This window comes from Danio rerio, chromosome 17 (assembly GCF_052040795.2).
Source record: "Danio rerio strain M-AB ecotype USA chromosome 17, GRCz13ab, whole genome shotgun sequence".
Classification (NCBI taxonomy): Eukaryota; Metazoa; Chordata; class Actinopteri; order Cypriniformes; family Danionidae; genus Danio; species Danio rerio.
The window spans coordinates 36,284,769-36,303,539 of record NC_141037.1 but is presented as its reverse complement, the minus strand read 5'-3'; the positions used below and the strand labels follow the sequence as shown (position 1 = coordinate 36,303,539).

At 33.4% G+C, this 18,771-nt stretch overlaps 1 protein-coding gene across 11 annotated transcripts in view; it reads left to right on the top strand.

Annotated features, from left to right (window-relative positions):
• LOC147833132 (uncharacterized) overlaps nucleotides 1–18,771 on the top strand; it is a 230,364-nt gene that overhangs the window by 70,569 nt on the left and 141,024 nt on the right. For 9 of the 11 annotated variants that reach the window (XR_015513610.1, XM_087290804.1, XM_087290803.1 and 6 more), the window contains exon 4: nucleotides 15,918–16,027. The exons of 1 other annotated variant lie outside the window; for it this stretch is intronic. The gene's annotated coding sequence lies outside the window, so the exon portion shown is untranslated. Of the gene's footprint in view, nucleotides 1–5,390; nucleotides 6,659–15,917; nucleotides 16,028–18,771 lie in introns of those variants that run through there. One more of the 11 variants, XR_015513613.1, reaches the window with a different exon arrangement.

Below are 18,771 nucleotides of genomic sequence, written 5' to 3'. Positions count from 1 at the left end.
TGAAAATGCTGTGTTCTATGTAAACATGGTTTACAATGTAATTTAATATTGTAAATTACAATAATAAAAAAATGGATCACAAAAAAATTGATAGAAGATCACAATTCACTTTTGTATTCTAAGACAGAAACAAGCTTCCATAACTCGGTCTCCAAAATAACAAGCAAAAGATGAAAGGACAAATAAAGTTTCATTACAAAGCCAGTTTCCTTGACTACGGCATGTCTATGGTAAATGTCAAACAGCCAGAGCATCAAAACAGCCTTTAGCCTTTGTAAATAAAGTCATTTTGAAGTCAGTTTAGTGTATTGTGTTCTGCTGTGTTATATTTATATTGTAGTAGAGCGTATTGATCAGTTTCAAGGCCTGAGCCTGTTCACTTCAGTGAGAATATCATTGTGAACCGCGTCTCCTTGACAGAGGCGAATCATGTCCCTCTTGAGATTTTACCTCTGTAGTTTGGATTGTATAACAGATCTGCTGTATGTGGGAGGGAGCCTGCTATTCATTTGTTTGCAGAATTGCTGCAGGAACCTTCTGTATGGAAGCACTGATGAATTTCAAAGACGCCCACTGAAACGCAACATGAGGAGCACTTTCATGGTTTTGAGGAGATATCTCTTATAATAAGGCGAAACCAGAAACTAAAGATAAAGTTTACGTATCTAATTATTTTTGGAGTGGATCATGCATTGTAGTATTTGGTTATGTGCTGTTCTTTTTTATTAAAACGCTTGATATTATTTTTCCCTTCAAGTAGGTCAACAATGTTTGAGTTACTCATTGAACAAAATACTTGACTATTTGTACTTCACTAAAAGTTAATAATACAGAGCTCAGTGGTATTTACATGTTCATTTACATACCTCAAATGTACCTCAAAACTCTAAAGTTAAATGGTAAAAGAATAATTAATTCATAAACATTTGTTTAATTAAATTAAATTAAATTAAATTAAATTAAATTAAATTAAATTAAATTAAATTTAATTTAATTTAATTTAATTTAATTTAATTTAATTTAATTTAATTTAATTTAATTTTCACTTTAAATTTCCTTTTATTCAAGAGGGGTCACCACAGCGTAATGAACTGCCAGCATATGTTTTACACAGTGGATGATGCCCTTTCAGCTGCAACCCAGTACTGGGAAACATTTATACACACTCATTCACACATAAATAGGGTGAACATGCAAACTCCACACAAAAATGCCAACTGACTCAACCGGGACTCAAACCACCGACCTTTTTGCTGTGAGGTGGCGATGCTAATCACTGCATCACCTGTCGCCTTTAAATTTAATTTAATTTAATTTAATTTAATTTAATTTAATTTAATTTAATTTAATTTAATTTAATTTAATTTAATTTAATTTTTAATCAACAGTGAAACATTGTATGGGTCAAAATTATTGATTTTGACAATAATCTCCTTTTATCGAAAAATTAATCAAACATCCCAATTTTATGCATAAAGATTGAGGATTTGTTACATCTGTTCACATTAATAAAAAATATATTTTTAAGCACGGTAAAATAAAATAAAATACACACCCCTGCAATATATATATATATTTACTTAATATCCATTTAAAAAATTACCCATGCAATGACTTTTTTTACTATTACCAAAAACATACATACTTTGAATTATGTGCAACATGGTTTTTTGGATAGGGTCACAGTTTATTTGTAAAAACAGATCACTCAGATTTTATAAATTTTCATAAATTGTGTATTTCTTTTTTTTTTATAGTATTTTAATAAAAAAATCTAATCAATAAATAAATTAAATATAGTATATTTAAAGAGCTCCTAATATCACATTTTGTCACATTTTGGTTTTGGGGGTATCCAACAACAGTCTGACATGCATGCAAGGTCAAAAACATTAATATGTATTTATTTTTACCAAATTATCTCAATGACTCCCATATGATTCGTTCAGCAATTCATTTGTTCCGGAACACCACCTTAGTGTGAGGCTAAACTGTGCTGATTGGTCCGATGAACCAGTCTGTTGCGATTGGTCGACTGCGTTCAGCGTGAGAGAGAAACGCCCACCACAGCTTATCAACAGTTTTGAAGTAGTCAGAGTGTAGAGTGTATGTGTGAGCCCAATGCAGGAGTGCATTTAAGCAATGGAGTTTAACACCAGCATATTGCTCTATTCTTAACCATAACTATTAACAGTGACACACATTCAGTATTAATCCACACAGTGGCAAAAGCCAGACTATTTTGAAACTGACCGCCGCTCGTGTGTAGGAACAGCTGACTGTGGCCATAGCAACGACAAATGGCAGAGGATCACAAGCTCACAAACCCATTTAAATCCATAAACAAAGCATCATGCGTTACGTTTTTACTGTGGTTTTAGATGCAATATGAAAATATAAATAGATACCCAGATACAGTACAATTGGTTACAAGTAACAAAACACAATTAAATCCATAATTTGCAAGCTAGAGAAAACAAGGAGGCAACCATTTTAATCGCACCTAAGTTACTTACACTTGTGAAATGGAGGAAGAAACTGATCCATGAACTGTGTAAAGTTCCTGTCAAGCTCTGACCAAGTCCCGTACATCATTAGTCTTTTCTGATTCTTCCTTTAACAAACGGCAGATGAATCCCCCGTTGTAAGCATGTAGATTGCTGTAGCACCCCTCAGAAAAATGACAGGAACACAGCACAAGGATGGAGCTTTAATGCTGAGGTATTTTTGCAAAAACTAAAAAAACTTCAACAATTGACTCTTCACAGAATCATCTTTGAGTAGGGAAAATAACACTAACTTTCCCTCAAACAGTCTACGTGATTTGATTCAACCAAGATCTGCTACAGTGTTTGTTTTCCTTTTTATTCTTGCTACATTATTTGTGGGCTGGGTTTTTGATTTTCCCTGGGTCTCTGCTTGCAACAATGGGTGGGGCTTAAGTTTTGTATCAAGATAACGCCCACACGGCTAAAGATTCATTACAGTGGCGATATTTCACTTCACTTAGAGCTGTGTTACACACATTTTTAAAACCCATAATAGGGGCACAGTTTATACCTCTACGGTTTTAATCTTTCTAGATGTAATGACTTAGGGGAATCGGACACACAGTTGTTTGTTATACATAATATTCAATATATAAATACACCTCAAATAAGATATACATTTTTTTGTAAAACAAAAATCAAGTTATTTGTTTTTGCAAATTAACTCTTACAGTTTTTCAGGACATGAGCATATCTGATGTGTTCACAAGTGAAGAACAAAATGTATCATTTTTGTGATGTCACTGATGATAAAACGTTGTATTATTTGTGTCGTGTGGGCGCAGGGCCTGTGTTTGAGTTGATGATTCTGAACTTGCTGCCAGCATTTCTCAGCACATCTGACATGTTGATGTTATGTGTGGAAACAGCTGAGTAAGAACAGCTCTCCATCTCCTCCTATTCACCTCTGCAGCATTTTGAAGCATGTTATGCGATTCCTCTTCAGAAAAGAGAGGGCACTTGGCTTTAGGAAGGAATTTACAGTTTGTTTATACAGTCGGTCATTAATTTCTCTGCGCTTTTGTTTGGGTTTACGCATTGCTGTCTGTCTGTGGATTTCTAGACACAGTTTAGTAAGATTGGATCACTTGCAAAGGTCTTTCTCATGAGCTCAGTCATTACATTCTCACGAGAAGAGACACATTTGGAGACTTTTCGTGTGCATTGCTTCCTTTTTCACTAGCAAGTTAATGCAGTCATCTTAATTGGCTTCGCTGACTGTAGTTTAATGTCAAAATATAGTGATGACAGGTTTTTAGATCTTGCTAAAGTGAAGACAGGAGCTTTTGGTAAGACGTAAACAGTTATTTGTTGTGGTTAGTTCATTTATGGGCCATTTAGAGCTCTGTTTTCACCATTGGGCTTTGATTACGTTTGTTGACTTCTGGTGGGAAAATATTTGGTCAGATTTCTGTCAGAAACGTGAGATGGGTTTTCATATTTGCAAGTTAGTGATCTCACAAAGCCTCGGGCTAGACAGCCGATACAGTCAGATGTTCTTATGGGAATATTAATAAAGTTTACTTTGTGACAAAGTACAGTAAGCCAGACAGTATCATAGTAAACATTTAAAGACATTAAAATATGTCTAAAAATACTCACAGCCTCAGATGGATATTACTACTTTTAATAAAAATAGATAATAAAAAACTATATAGTTTAGGAAAATAATAATAATAATAATAATAATAATAATAATAATAATAATAATAATATTAATAATATGAAGAAGAAGAAGAAGAAGAAGAAGAAGAAGAAGAAGAAGAATTGTTTAATTCTTGTGAAATTTTAATTATTTTTCCCAAATGGAGACAGTTCTATTTCTTTTTGTTTTTCTGTAAAAAAAAAAAAAAATATATATATATATATATATATATATATATATATATATATATATATATATATATATATATATATATATATATATATATATATATATAATGATAATAACATTAATAATAATAATAATAATAATAATAATAATAATAGTAATAGTAATAATAATACAAACAATTATAATAATAACAGTAATAATAATAATAATAATAATAATAATAATAATAAATAAATAAATAAACAATAATGACAACAATAATAACAATATTATAAATGTAATATTTATAATATGCAAAAGTCAACATTTTTAACAACCTTAAGAATATTTTATTAGAAATTCGTATTTTAAATTAGTCATGGTAACTATTATATTTAAGAAATTTTTACAAATTAAAATTAAACAGCACTTGAGAAGTAAATTTAAAAGAATTTAAAAGCCCCATGTATATTAGCTATATGTTTATAATAATAATAATAATAATAATAATAATAATAATAATAATAATAATAACAACAACAAGAACAACTATTAATATTTTTCATAATAATGTTATTAATACAATTGTTATTATTATTATATTACTAATATTGCTGTAGTTATCATATACAAGTATATTTATATTGTCTTTGCAGGATTTATTGTCTATGCTTTCAGTCTTGCTTTAGTTGAATTCTAACATGCCATTCTCTTCACGTGTGATTTATCAGCTTCAGTCAGGCACATGCAAAAGCCGTGCAGATAAAGACAAGGTTTCGAGAAAGAGGATGTGTTTATGCAACTCAGTTCTTGCTCTCTGTGATGATAAAAATGTTTCTTCACTAAGTGTCTCTGTTCCCCTAGATAAAAACTCACTTCTGAGCTTCCCATTTCTGTTTGGAAGCTTAAGGCCTCTTGGTTTTTTGTACCGGCAGTTCTGTGAAACAAGACTGTGTGTTGATGTTAGAGGCTTCAGTCCATTAGATAAGAGTGAAATCGGCGTGTGTTTTGTGGTTCTCCTCCTGCAGTCGCTGTGTCGAAGTGGAAAGGTGAGGCAGAGGTGACAGCTTTCCTGTGTGGAGCTTCATTTTGTGGAAATGGTGCTGTCTGTGGACCTGAGATGAAAGTTAACTTGGTGAAAAAAGACCCGGTTGGCTAGAGAGATCTGTGGGAGGACATTCAGCTGCAATTCCTGAAATTTTCAGTGTCATATATTGACTATATGTTTGACTCTTTCCGCTGAGCTGAGTGATCTTAAAAGCCCCTTTTAAATAAATCTTACAAATAAGAGATTTTTTTCTGTGAAATATTTAACATGTATTTTCAGCTGTGGAGGTTTATGTAGGTTATTTTTGTCTTTTAATTTAATTTACTATCTAACACTCAATTAATATAGAAAAATGAATAATTAATAAATGGTGTCATTAACAAATATCAAAATGATACTGTACAGTGCTCAGTACTCCCCATTTTGAAAATTATTATTTTTTTATCCGTTTCTCAGTGAATATAGGTAATGTATTTGGTACATTTAAACAAAACAGATTTATTTATTACAATTATTTTTTTATTCACCAAACATGTTTAGAAATTGAAAGGTAATACAATTCAATTCAAGCTAAATATTGCAAAAAAATAAAAAATAAAAGCAACCTACAAAATTTCAACTATTCATTTTTTTTGCTTCTCTTGATTTTTCCTCTTGTAAATTTGTATTTAGTATTTTTCTCTTACATATGCATTTGGGTATACTAGTTTTTGGCTTCAGTACTGACTAATCTAATGTATATGCATTTATACATTTTATATATAACATATATATTTTTCAGTAATATTTATAGTCAGTCAGAATTTTGAGAACATGCTTTACAAGAATTTTATTTTTTTAAATAAATAAAAATAAATAAATGAATCATTTAAAAAAATCCTTTATTTACTCACTTTTAGGCTATCTACGATGAAGGCTTCCTCAGATCAAAAGTAAACGCTGTTTTTTTCAACTCTTAATGCATCTGTAGCCATTAAATGGCAATTTATTTTCCATTCATGAGACAATGAGTCCTACGGTTTCAGCTAAAATATTCTTTCATTTTTGTACACTGAAATTATTTATTGTATTTATTTATGTTATTTAATCTCAGATGACCTGGGCACATATTCCCAATCACCCTGTGTTGGAAACTTAACAGCTATTGTTTTATTTATTCCTTCATTTAGTATTTTTTGGTGATATCTTTCTTTAACAATTTTGAGAGATGTGTAATCATGTACATGTGTAAATAAAAAGCATACATACAGACATACAGACATTACATACAGACATATACTCACAGTATGTTACATTTTTTAATCTGAAGAAAGTGTTGTATTATTTCGCCTAGAATAAAAGCATTTTTTTGTTAAAAACAAAAACAAAACATTTTATGGTCAAAATTATTAGCTACTTAAGCTATATATTGTTTTTGATAGTCTACAGAACAAACCATCATTATACAATAGCTTGCCTAATTACCCCAACCTGCTTAGTTAACCAAATTAACCTAGTTAAGCCTTTACATGTCACTTTAAGCTGTACAGAAGTGTCTTGAAAAACATCCTGTAAAACATTATTTACTGTCATCATGGGAAAGATAAAATAAATCAGTTATTAGAGATGAGTTATTTAAACTATTATGTTTATAAATGTGTTGATTTTTTTTTTCTCTCCGTTATACAGAAATTCAGGGGGCTAATAATTCCAACTGTAAAAAACATACATACAGTACATAAATACATACATACATACATATAGTAAAACAATGTAAATCTGTTATTTAGTTACCTTACCAACTATGGTGTAAAACTGTATGCCATTACTAAAAATTTAGGTTGTTGACTTTATTTATTGCATTATTAGTATTAGAGACTATACATTCTCAAATAATCTCAAATATATATTACCAAAAAATGATCAGCAGTGTCCCATCAATTTGTCCCTTTTGATGAACTGAATGAAATGTGTAAATATACAATGAAGAGTTCCTTTACAGCAGCTAGAGTGGTGAGGTTGTGTTTCACACGGCTCATTCCTCCACACGTCCCCCGGGGGCCTCCGCAAGACCTTAAACCTCTGGCACTTATCTAATTAGCTGAGGGAAACGCTGAATTATTAAAGTGGCCTAAATCATTCAGAGCACGAGCCTAATGTCTGCCGTGTTCACAGGAGGTAGAAGGACGCGGAGCAATAATGTCACTGCCTGCCGTCCAGCTGTCAGGATGATTGTTCTTCTGAAAGATGTTTGTCAGCAGCATCGGTTACACCGGCGATCCCTAACTCGCTGTAACTTTACCCACGCATTCCTTCACACGCCTCGGCCTTTACATATCAGAGGTATTTCAACCATGAGATTAGTGTTTTTGGCAACTTCATCTTCAAGTCTGGGAACAATCTTTTTTTGTGTCCTCGTTCAACAGCTGGAAACGCTTGTGCTTACTTTTAATGCGTCATTGTAAACACAAGTGATCTGAAGGACAAAGAATAAAATAAACAGCTTTCTCATCATCTGAGTGTTCAGACAGGCCGAGGGAATGATGGCACTTTGGTTTAAAGATATTGGTAACACTTTATTTTGATGGTCCATTTGAGTATTTGTAGACGGTCTGCTTAATACTGTTGATACTGCTCCTTCAAGAGACATTTAACTTACGATAAAAAAATTTGCAAGTACACGTCAACTTATACTAACCCTAACCCTATCCCCAACTCTAACCCCATCCTAACAGCCTATAACCTGATGAGAATTAGTTGGCATGTAGATGCAATATAACTTAAATTCAACAAACAGACCATCAAAATAAAGTGTGACCATGATACTAACTAACAATACTGCAACAATCTGTCTTTAGCAGTGTTTGTTTTTTAAAGAGGTTAAAGAACGGTATGGTCTGACAAGCCAATAAAATATTACATTGATTAAATTAAATTTATATGTAGTAGTAAACATGGCAAAATGTAAAGTGTAGATGTTTTTGTTGCTTTCTTCTTTGACCAGAGAAAAAAAAAATTAACATATAAGAAATGCAACAAAAATGGTGTGATGGAAATAATGTGGTAACATTGCCATCTAAAATTATCCATTTGTCAAGTGTGATGTCACGCAAAGCAGCTTCCAGGTCCAAGCGCTGTATCAAACTATAAAAATATATACATGTATAAAAATATCTATCTATCTATGCCTAATACCTGATTACCAGAAAGGGAATAATTTTTTATAAATTGTTAAAATATTGGTGCTTTTGATGCAGCGAGTCCAGAGATAGTTGTGTTCACCATGATTTTTAATAAAATACACTGTAATGTGAGACATGACTAAAAAGTTCCATGAACAAATTTTTTCTCAATTCAAACAAGTAGCGGCTTGGACCCTGAAACAGAACTCCATACGTCACGACTAAACTGGATAGATTCTTTCTTCAGCAACATTTGCCCAGTCAACAATCTGAGAGGATATAGTAAGTCAAAATCTCCATGCCTTTTTATCCCATGAAAACCCATTTTCAACTAAGACCTGGACCATCTTTCAATGTATTTAATTTATTACAAGTAATATTAAATGGTTCAATGTGGTGGGATTGCAGTCTTACTAAACTGTATTGGTCCTGGAAGGCCAGCAGTGTTCATAGCTGTGATGATAGTTGCAGTTCAATGCAGTTGAAACCATTTTTTATTCTTTAGCATTTGTCCATTTCTTGGACCATAAGTGGTCTGAAAATCTTAAATCTATAGTAGCCAATAATTTTTGATCTGAAAATTTTTAAATAACTCATTCGAATAAAAAAAAAAACAACATCTTTTATCTTTGACCCAGACCATATTTAATAAATGATCACATTCAAATATTAAAATTTAAAAGTAATTAACTTTGGAAACAAAAACAACCCACCCCCCATGTATTTTTTTCCAATTTCTGTTTAACGAAGAGAAGATTTTCACATTTCTAATTATAATTGTTTTAATAACTCATCTAGATTAACTAGGTTAATAAGGTTAACTAGGCAGGTTAGGGTTATTAGGCAAGTTATTGTAAAATGATGGTTGGTTCTGTAGACTATCGAAAAACATATAGCTTGAAGGGGCTAATAATTTTGACCTTAAAATGTTTTTTTTATTTATTTTTTTTATTGAAAACTGCTTTTATTCTAGCCAAAATGAAACAAATAAAACTTTCTCCAGAAGAAAAAGTATTAACAGACATGCTCTGAAAATTTCCTTGATCGATTAAGCATCATTTGGGAAATATGTAAAAAAGAAAAAAAACTCAAAAGGGGCTTATATTTCTGACTTCAACTGTATATAATTATTCAGACGAGGCAATGATGATACTTGTTCATACTGAAAAAAATAATGCAACCATCCGTCAACACCATCAATACATTCTCTAGCAGTATTTGTCCAACTTAGGAGGACTGTAAGTGTTCTGAATATTCGTCCCACTGACCTTTCCTGGCAACAGCTGATGTTGAAGCTGGAAAGAACAACAAATTTGGGTTTTATATAACCACTTGGATTAATATTTGTGGACACAAACCTCTCCAAACCCAAATTTCTCTGGGCTGCTTGATTGATTCCAGAGAGACTTCTCAAGGCCCTTTCACATGAATCAGGACTGCAAGCTCATCTTCTGGCACAAGCGTCATTCGCAGTGTTGACCTCCAGAAAATCAAAGATTAGCATCACAGAATGATGGTTTTATGAAGCTGCTAGTTGGTTGCCAAATACACAGGAAGTGTATACTGTTTTGGGGCTGTTTACGTAGTAAGCTTTTTTTTGCTAAAGAAAACGCTAGGAAGAGGACAACAGAACAGGACACAAACACTCTGTATGCTTGGCAAGTGGTCATTCTGCTAATGTGATTGGTCCATTGTGGGCGATGCAGTACAGAACATTTTCATTTGGATCTCCACAATGTCTGCATGATGTTTTGAAATTAAATTATTATTGTGAAGGCTGCATTTTAATTAAACAAATAAACACAGTATCCTGAGCTGTACATGTGTAAGTGAACATTCATTCTTAAACCAATGAAACATATATTTTATATATGGTGCTATATACAGTATATACAGTTGAAGTCAGAATTATTAGCCCCCCTTTTATCTTTTAAAATTTATCTTCTTTATCAAAGAAATTTTCACAGTATGTCTGATAATATTTTTTCTTCTGGAATATTATTTGTTTCATTTCGGCTAGAATAAAAGCAGTTTTGAATTTTTTTAAAACTATTTTATGGGCAAAATTATTAACCCCTTTAAGCTATATTTTTTCCTCGATACTCTACACAACAAACCATCAGTATATAATAACTTGCCTAATTACCCTGACCTCCATAGTTACACTAATTAACCTAGTTAAGCCTTTAAATGTTGTCACGTTGTTGTCACGTACTTTGATTATATACAGCTACTCAGCTAATATGAAAACTTTCATATTTCATATTTCATATTTCTTGGTTTCTTCAAAAAGCCTGCCCTGAAGAGGCTCTGATTGGTCAGCTAATACTGTGCAGTAATTCGCAGAACTGCACCATGTAACAGGGAAAAGCGTCATGCCTACAAGCATGCGCTTTGCCTCAGCTGTGTAATTACTGTCAGTCACAGCAGCTGTTAGCCTTATCAGTTTGAGCCTGTCTTTTACATATATTCGGAATAAGCATGTGTAAGTAATATAAAACGTTTGCATATTTTTCACGAGTTTGTTATTTGAGATGTAGAACGCAAGGAAAGCAGCCGCATAAAGAGACACTGCAGTGCTGGTGAAGACTCTGGGTGTTTACAGCGATTTGACTGATAAATATGAATATGTAGCTAAATTGTTAGCGGTGCCGAACAGCATTTACCATTGTTTACATCATTGTTAATGCTAGAAGCTATGCATGTATAAGATTCATTTTAACAAATAAAAACACTTACAGGTTGTGGCTCACAGTCCACAGCTTTATCTTTTAAAGTTGGAGCTGCTCCTTCTTTGAGGAGTTTCAGCCGAATCCAGCATTGAACTGGAAGAGACTCAGGAAGCTGTCCTTTGTCAAATTCTAGAGCTATATTTCTTTTTCATAACTTTCTGGAACATAATTAAAATGAAATTCTAAGCGCTTTTCTCTTTTTTTTGTCATGTCCTTTTGAAGCCTAAATACAGAAACAGAAGAGGCTTTGTGGAAATAGGAGCGTTTAGAAGGCATTTTAGCTTTCTCTGCTATCACAGAGCTTCCTGTGGCCATGCCCCTTTGCTGCATGTGGTAAGGTGCGTTCGACTTCATGCAGTGCTGCGCAGATCGATCGAAATCTGTCTTAAAGCGGTGCATGCTGGTTAGAAATCTTGTTCGCCACGTGACTGTCACATGTGCCATCAAAGTACCGCGACAGCGCTCCGAGATCAGACGGCTGATTCAGACCGTGCAGCATCTGAAGAGCGACTGCAGGAGCTCTGATGACGACACCGTTATTACACGATTGGCCGAGTTCACCACATGACAACAAACACGTGTATTTCGGGTTTATAATTGGACAACTTCCGATTCAAAAGTTTCAAAACAAACGATTTACTTTTCACACCCTCTCTATCTTGCACACATCTTACTTATTAAAAGAATACCAATATTTTACTGCAGTAATCATCTTTTGTTAAATAATCTGGTTATAAAGACTGGCTTGTTTGCAGAGGTTTATTTTCAACTTTTTTTATACAGACAATTTACTGCATTCATCTCCGTGAACGATTTAATTGATATATTTTAGTGTATATTTTAGTGAATAACCTAAATATGAACTCAAATAGGTCTTACAGACTTGAAATAAGAAAATCATCATCATTGATCCTGCCACCCTAAAGCTCTCTTAACAAATTAAGTTAAAGAACTATTTTATTAAATAATTATAAAATGGTTTTATTATTATAATATAAATATATATTTTATTTCCTGTCTAGCAGTTTATAGGCTACCTGCTCTTTCTGGGAAACTTCTACATCGCTCACTTATTTTACCTTTTGTTCTTTTCAACACAATGTTTTTGGATTAAAGTGCTTTTTTGAAAATGCATTCATTATCCAAAATAATCTCATTTATTAAGACCTAATCAAAATACCTTGTTTTGCTTTTTACATTGGAATTTTTTTATATCTATAAATGTACATATATGTAAACCCTTTTAAGCATATTCAAACAAAAAGTATTAGCCCAAAGATTGATGTTTAACCTAGAATTTATGCTTATTGCTTTGTATTTAACAGACCTGTCCGTTTTAATGTTTATATTAACCTCTTATTTCTCTCATGCATTTGTTACGTTATTTATAATTTTCCCTTATTGTTTAAAAAGGAACTATAGTTTGTAGAGACTGTATTCTGTTTTATTTGCAAATGTTTTGTTGTTATAAATATAGATAAATAAAAAATTATGATGACTCCATGTGATCGATCATGACTGCAGCAACTTTGAGTCCCGAAGTGTCCAGCTGTCCGTCTTGACGGCTTCGTTTTCAACTCCGCCCCCGCCTGCGCTCGGCTAATCTCGTTGATCACCGACTGCAGCTGAGCTTCATGTCGAACGCACCTGTAAATGCACGTAACCTGAAGCATTTGTCATCTCACTAGCCTGGATGTTTTGTTTTGTATTTTGATTATGTAATTTATATTTTACTTTATTTATGTGCATTTGTATTTTTGGATGTCTAAAGATGTTTAAATTGTATATTTGCTGTTGTTTAAATACAATAATAATTATAATAATAATAATAATAATAATAATAATAAATAGTCCCCAAACTTCATTAGTTGTAGGCTTTGCTAAACCAACTCTGTAAAAGCCAATGTTTCCCTTTGCATCTTTACATTTAAAGATGTTGTTTATATTCAACATCTACATTACACATTAACTAAAGTTTAAAATATGATATCGTAGTGGACCATCCCTTTAATATTGCTATTAAATTAGATAAAGGGTGGCACGTTGGCCCAGTGCTTAGCACTGTTGCAAAACATATGCTGGAATAGTTGGTGGTTCATTCTGCTATGGCGACCCCTGATAAATAAGGAATTAAGCTGAAGGAAAATGAACTAATGACATTAGATACATATTGCTTGTATAATTTGCTATTTTTATTAAACGTTTTTATTTTTACCTCACAATTGTTGTATATTTTTGTCAATAACAAGACATTCCATTGTGGTGAAATTATGTATTATATAGGGTAAAAACACTTATTATGGCCTTAACCTGTTCCTACCCCTAAACCCAACCCTCATAGGAAATCTGTGGCAAATCTGGAATGTCAAATGATTCTGTTAAGTATGATTTTAAGCATTTTAAATTATGAGAACACAAGGCATGATCTTATAAATCACCTTAACAGAGTACAACTCAGTCATACCCATGCCAGTATATAAATTCTTCCTCGTAAACCACTTCAACAAGAACATACACACAAACAAAATCAATAAACAAAAATAAGCCAATTTATATTTGAGATTTTACATCAAATCTCAATACATCATTTTCCTAGTTCTTTTTGTCATTAAATAACTTCACATGAGAGTTCTATCACAACAGCTTGAAAATACAGATAATTTACAGTGACATTAATAATTGCTTACATATTTTGACATTCAGCTGAGAATTTAAGAAAATTCAAGAAAAAAAAACTCTGACATTAGATAAATAATCATTTAAAAATAATTTAATTTTACCTCACAATTGTTGTATATTTTTGTCAATAATTAGACATTCCATTGTAGTGAAATGACGTATTATATAGTGTAAAAAAAAAAACTCTTATTATATGGCCTTACCCTGCTTCTAACCCTAAGCCCAACCCTCACAGAAAACCTTAAACAGGAAAATCTAAAATATCAACAGACTCCATTAATTATGATTTTAAGCATTTTGAGTTATGAGGACACAAGGCATGTTCTTGCAAATCACCAGAGTACAACTCAGTCATGTCATTATATAAATTCATCCTCTTAAACCACATAAACATGAACACACACACAAATACACAGAATCAAAAAACAAACAAAAACTAATCTATATAACAGAAAAAAAAAAAATATATATATATCATTGAGTTTTCCAGTTTTTTGCCATACCAGTTAAGTAACGTCACGTAAAAGTTCTATCACAACAGCTTAAAAATACTGATAATTTACAGTGACAGAAATAATTACATAAATCAATATTCTGACATTCAGCTGAGAGTTTAAGAGCAAAACTTGGGGAAAAAAATAAATAAATAAAAAACGTGAAATAAAGGAATGCATAACTAAGTAAAAACAATTGACATAAAATGACATTACAAATCTCAAGGCATTGAGGCAAGCATCCTGCCTTAACCTTGTTAATACGCCTCCCTCCCCCGCTTCATTTCAATTAAGAAAATTACTTTTTAGTTCAATTAACAATAATTCATGCTTAACTGAATAAAATTTATTAAACAATTAAGGCAGGCGGCGAGAGAGTGTGAGCAATGTGATTAGAAGACAACAATGTGAGCTCCTGGTGGAAAGGTAATGCGAAAATATTGTCTAGGCTGAGAAAAAAGGAATAAATAGCACGCACAAGAAAAGCAAGGTGCGCATAAGAGACTGTCATCGCCTCTGTTGTGCTTGATCTATTACAGATAAACGTGCCACCATGGCTCGGAATACAAAGATAGCAACCTCTCTTCCCCTTGGGCGATGTCTTGCCTTTCAAAGACTATTTTCACCATATTCTGCTCTTTACAAGGATATAATGAGCCCAGGCGCCGTTTCAGATACGTGCACCAGCTTAATTTAAAGCTCTTTTCCCTTGAAGAACGCATTTAAATATGTTCTTTGTTTTAAGTAACCGCTCACTCGCTCTCCTAATCATGGCGGCCCCGTACCCGACCAGAGATGATTTACGCATCCACAATTATTGGATAATCCCCACTGTCATTACTCCAGGCATCTGCTCTGTCACAGCGCTAAGAGCTTTTGGCTGCGCTTCTGTGAGGTTATTGTGCTCTCCTGTAGCGAGGCCGACCTGCCTTCATTCCGCGGAGTTAAAAGCTGTTTAAGTCAATGGATTAAAATTAGGATTTTAGTGTAGATGGTTTGTGAGGGTCGCTGGTAATGTTTCCCACGAGTTTAGGTTTTGTAAAGTGGATGGCCAAATGTATATTGAGTTTGAAGGCCTTTTACAATAATGCAATAGTTACTGTAGTTGGTGTTATGATAGAGAATCTAAAAAAATCAGAAGCTATCAAACATGTTATCCACTAGAGGCCGCTGTTAACTGACTGTTTGACTGACCAATTGACTGACCCACTTTCCCCCTTCCCCAAACCCAACCAATTATATTTTTTAAAAGCATAGACTGACCCGCTCTCCCACTTTATTAAACCCAGCCGACAAATTTAAGAAGCAATTCAGAAAAAGAAAACCCTCGTCTGACTTTTACCACATTTTACCACATTCTCACCCTGTTGTTTACTTGTTTATTTTTATTTTTTTGTCTTCTGTTTTTATCTTATCGCTTTCTGGAACTGTTCTTCACCAGACTCAAACCCTGTCGTCATGGTCAACTCCTCTCTGCATCTCAAGTTCACTGATGTACATGGTAAACTAACTGGACAAACTGGTAACAGTCGGAAAGCCATCTATACGGAGGTAAGTGCGAAAAAAACAGCATCATACTTCCCTGTAGCGTTCATTTAAAAAATGAAATGCAGCCATACGTACTTCTGGCAACATGTTTTGCGATCTCTAGAAATGTATATAGGGCTACATTTTCAGAATGAGCCTATGTTGATAAAAAAATATAGATTATTTAAATAAGGCAAATGAGTTAACTTACTATTGCTAATGGGGTACATATATTTCAGCCAGTTTAGATTTAAGTTCGTACTCTCTGATCAAATAAAAAAGTTTATCTGGATTGTTCAGATCAATTAATTAATTATATATTATTATCAAAGTCTTGTCGCTGTGCACGCATTGTCAGCTGCGAAGCCAAGCAAAAGTAAATCAGAATTAAAATAAAAAAGATGGCTTAAAAAGCGAAACCCAAAGCCGAATCCTGGACATTTTAGAAGATTTAGAAACCGCGGACAGACAAATTTTTAAGTCTCAAAAAGGCGTGTATCAATGGGTCTCAGCAAAGCATGTGAGATTGTCTGTGACAGTGCTGACAGTTCTTGCACACACACAACGAGAAGTAGAAAACATGTAGGGCGAGAGGAGATTTTCCACTAGTTAAACGATCACGGATGTTAGACTATTGTGTGGACACAAAACAAGTGTAAAAGGATGAAAATAATAAAAAGTAAATGTCACAAAATATACTTGTTTATATACCTGGGTGGCCCGCCCAAGTAAAGTCTATGTGTGGGAAGCACAAATGTTGGTAGTTTTTCAACCCTTATGTCGTTACAATACTCTTTATTCATCTTCTGAACACAGATTAAGATATTTTAAATAAAACCTGGAAGCTCTTTCATCCTTTATATACAGCAATTATTCTCAACTCATTCAAAGAAAGGTACAAAAAACATCCTCAAAGCACATCATATGCCTTCAGTGGTTTAATTGAGATATTATCAAGTAATGAGAATACATTTGTGCACAAATAAAATGTGTTGGACTTGGCTATACATATTACCTTGGACAAACATACGCAATGTACTGACACTCAGGAGAATAAATTGTTGAATAAAGTCATTGTTTTTGTTTTATGTGCACACAAAAGTGTTCTTGTAATTTGGTAATATCCAGATTAAACTACTGCAGGCATATAATCTGTTTTGAGGATGTTTTTTTGGTACCTTTCTAGACTTTGAATGAATCTGGACCATTGTTGTTTATAGAGGATGAGGGAGCTCTCAGATTTCCAACTCAGGCTCATTCTGAAAACTTAACCCTATATACAATTCTAAAGAGCACCAAATACATCCCGGGAGCTATGTTTTTTGCAGTTTTTGTTTTCACGAATCCACCAGAGGCTGCTTTATATGTTTTTTAAGATCTGAAATTTTTCTCGTGAGTGCCATTTGCGCCTGCTGTTCTCACGTAAATCCACCAGAAGCCGCTGTTGACTGCCTGACTGATCGATTGACTGACCCACCCTCCTCCTTCTCTAAACCCAACCAATAGTGTTTTCAAAAGGAAAGATTGACATGAGCACCCAATTCCCTAAACTCAACCGACAGTGTTTTTAAAAGCAATCCAGAAAAACAATAGCCCTTGCGGCAGTCTGATTTTTACCACGTTTTCGGATTTTACCGTCATATTGTTAATAGCATGAATTGTTATGTACACTAAAGTGTTACCATATGTTTTTGTTGTTGTTGTTTTTGTGATGGCTTTACATAAATGTCATTAAATGCTAAATATTTATAGGTTGCAAGTCATAGAAGACAATGTTGTCATTTGAGTTTTAATTATCTTTTGGGTTTAAAATCTATGTTGTGTTAATGTCACATGACAAAAGGCCACAGTAACTGATGGTACTTCAATGTATCATAATTATTCACTGCATGTCTTTATCCTATGTGAAGATGCTTTTGAATATTCACAACTTGCATTCATTTGCTGTTTGCTTTGACAGACACACCAATCTGTGAGATTGCCTACAGTAACTGAAAATATGCTTCAGTATAAAAGTGTACTAGCAGGCCAAACTCCACCATTCATTCACACAGACAAGCAGAATGTGCACACTGCATATTTAAATAGTCTTCTGTGGTTTAACATACACAGAAAATCGTCCACATTGCGGTTTGATTAGGTGTACAGCACTACTTTGGATTTGTTCATCCAACATTTCCTGAAGTCTTTGACATGTATTATAGTAAATTACATTTTTATAGCCAAATTCTGTTATACTGTCCACGTTTCCCACATTACATATCAACTTACACTTTTAAAGTGAATGAGTCGTGTTGAAATAAGAAAATGGCTCATATTAATACCACCAAGTAAGCCTTTAACCTTATTAAAAATGCACCAGTACATTCACAATAACATATAGATAATTTTCTATGTAAAGTCAACTGGCTGTGCATTTATTTATGTATTAAATTATGGCAGTTACATGGTTTATGGGGATTAGTGTCATGTATAGTAAGCTTATATAGTACTGTATGTACAGTATACAAATTTTGTTGTGTGTAATACTGAAGTGGCGATTGGTGACGCAGAAGGTAGCACGTTCGCCTGGTCGCTGGTTCTAGCCTCGGTTGGGTCAGTTGGCATTTCGTTGTTAGTTTGAATGTTCTCCCTGTGTTAGCGTGGGTTTCCTCCGGGTGCTCCGGTTTCCCCCACAAGTCCAAAGACGTAGTGAATATAGGTGAATTGAATAAACTAAACTGGCCATAGTGTGTGTGTGTGTGTGTGTGTGTGTGTGTGTGTGTGTG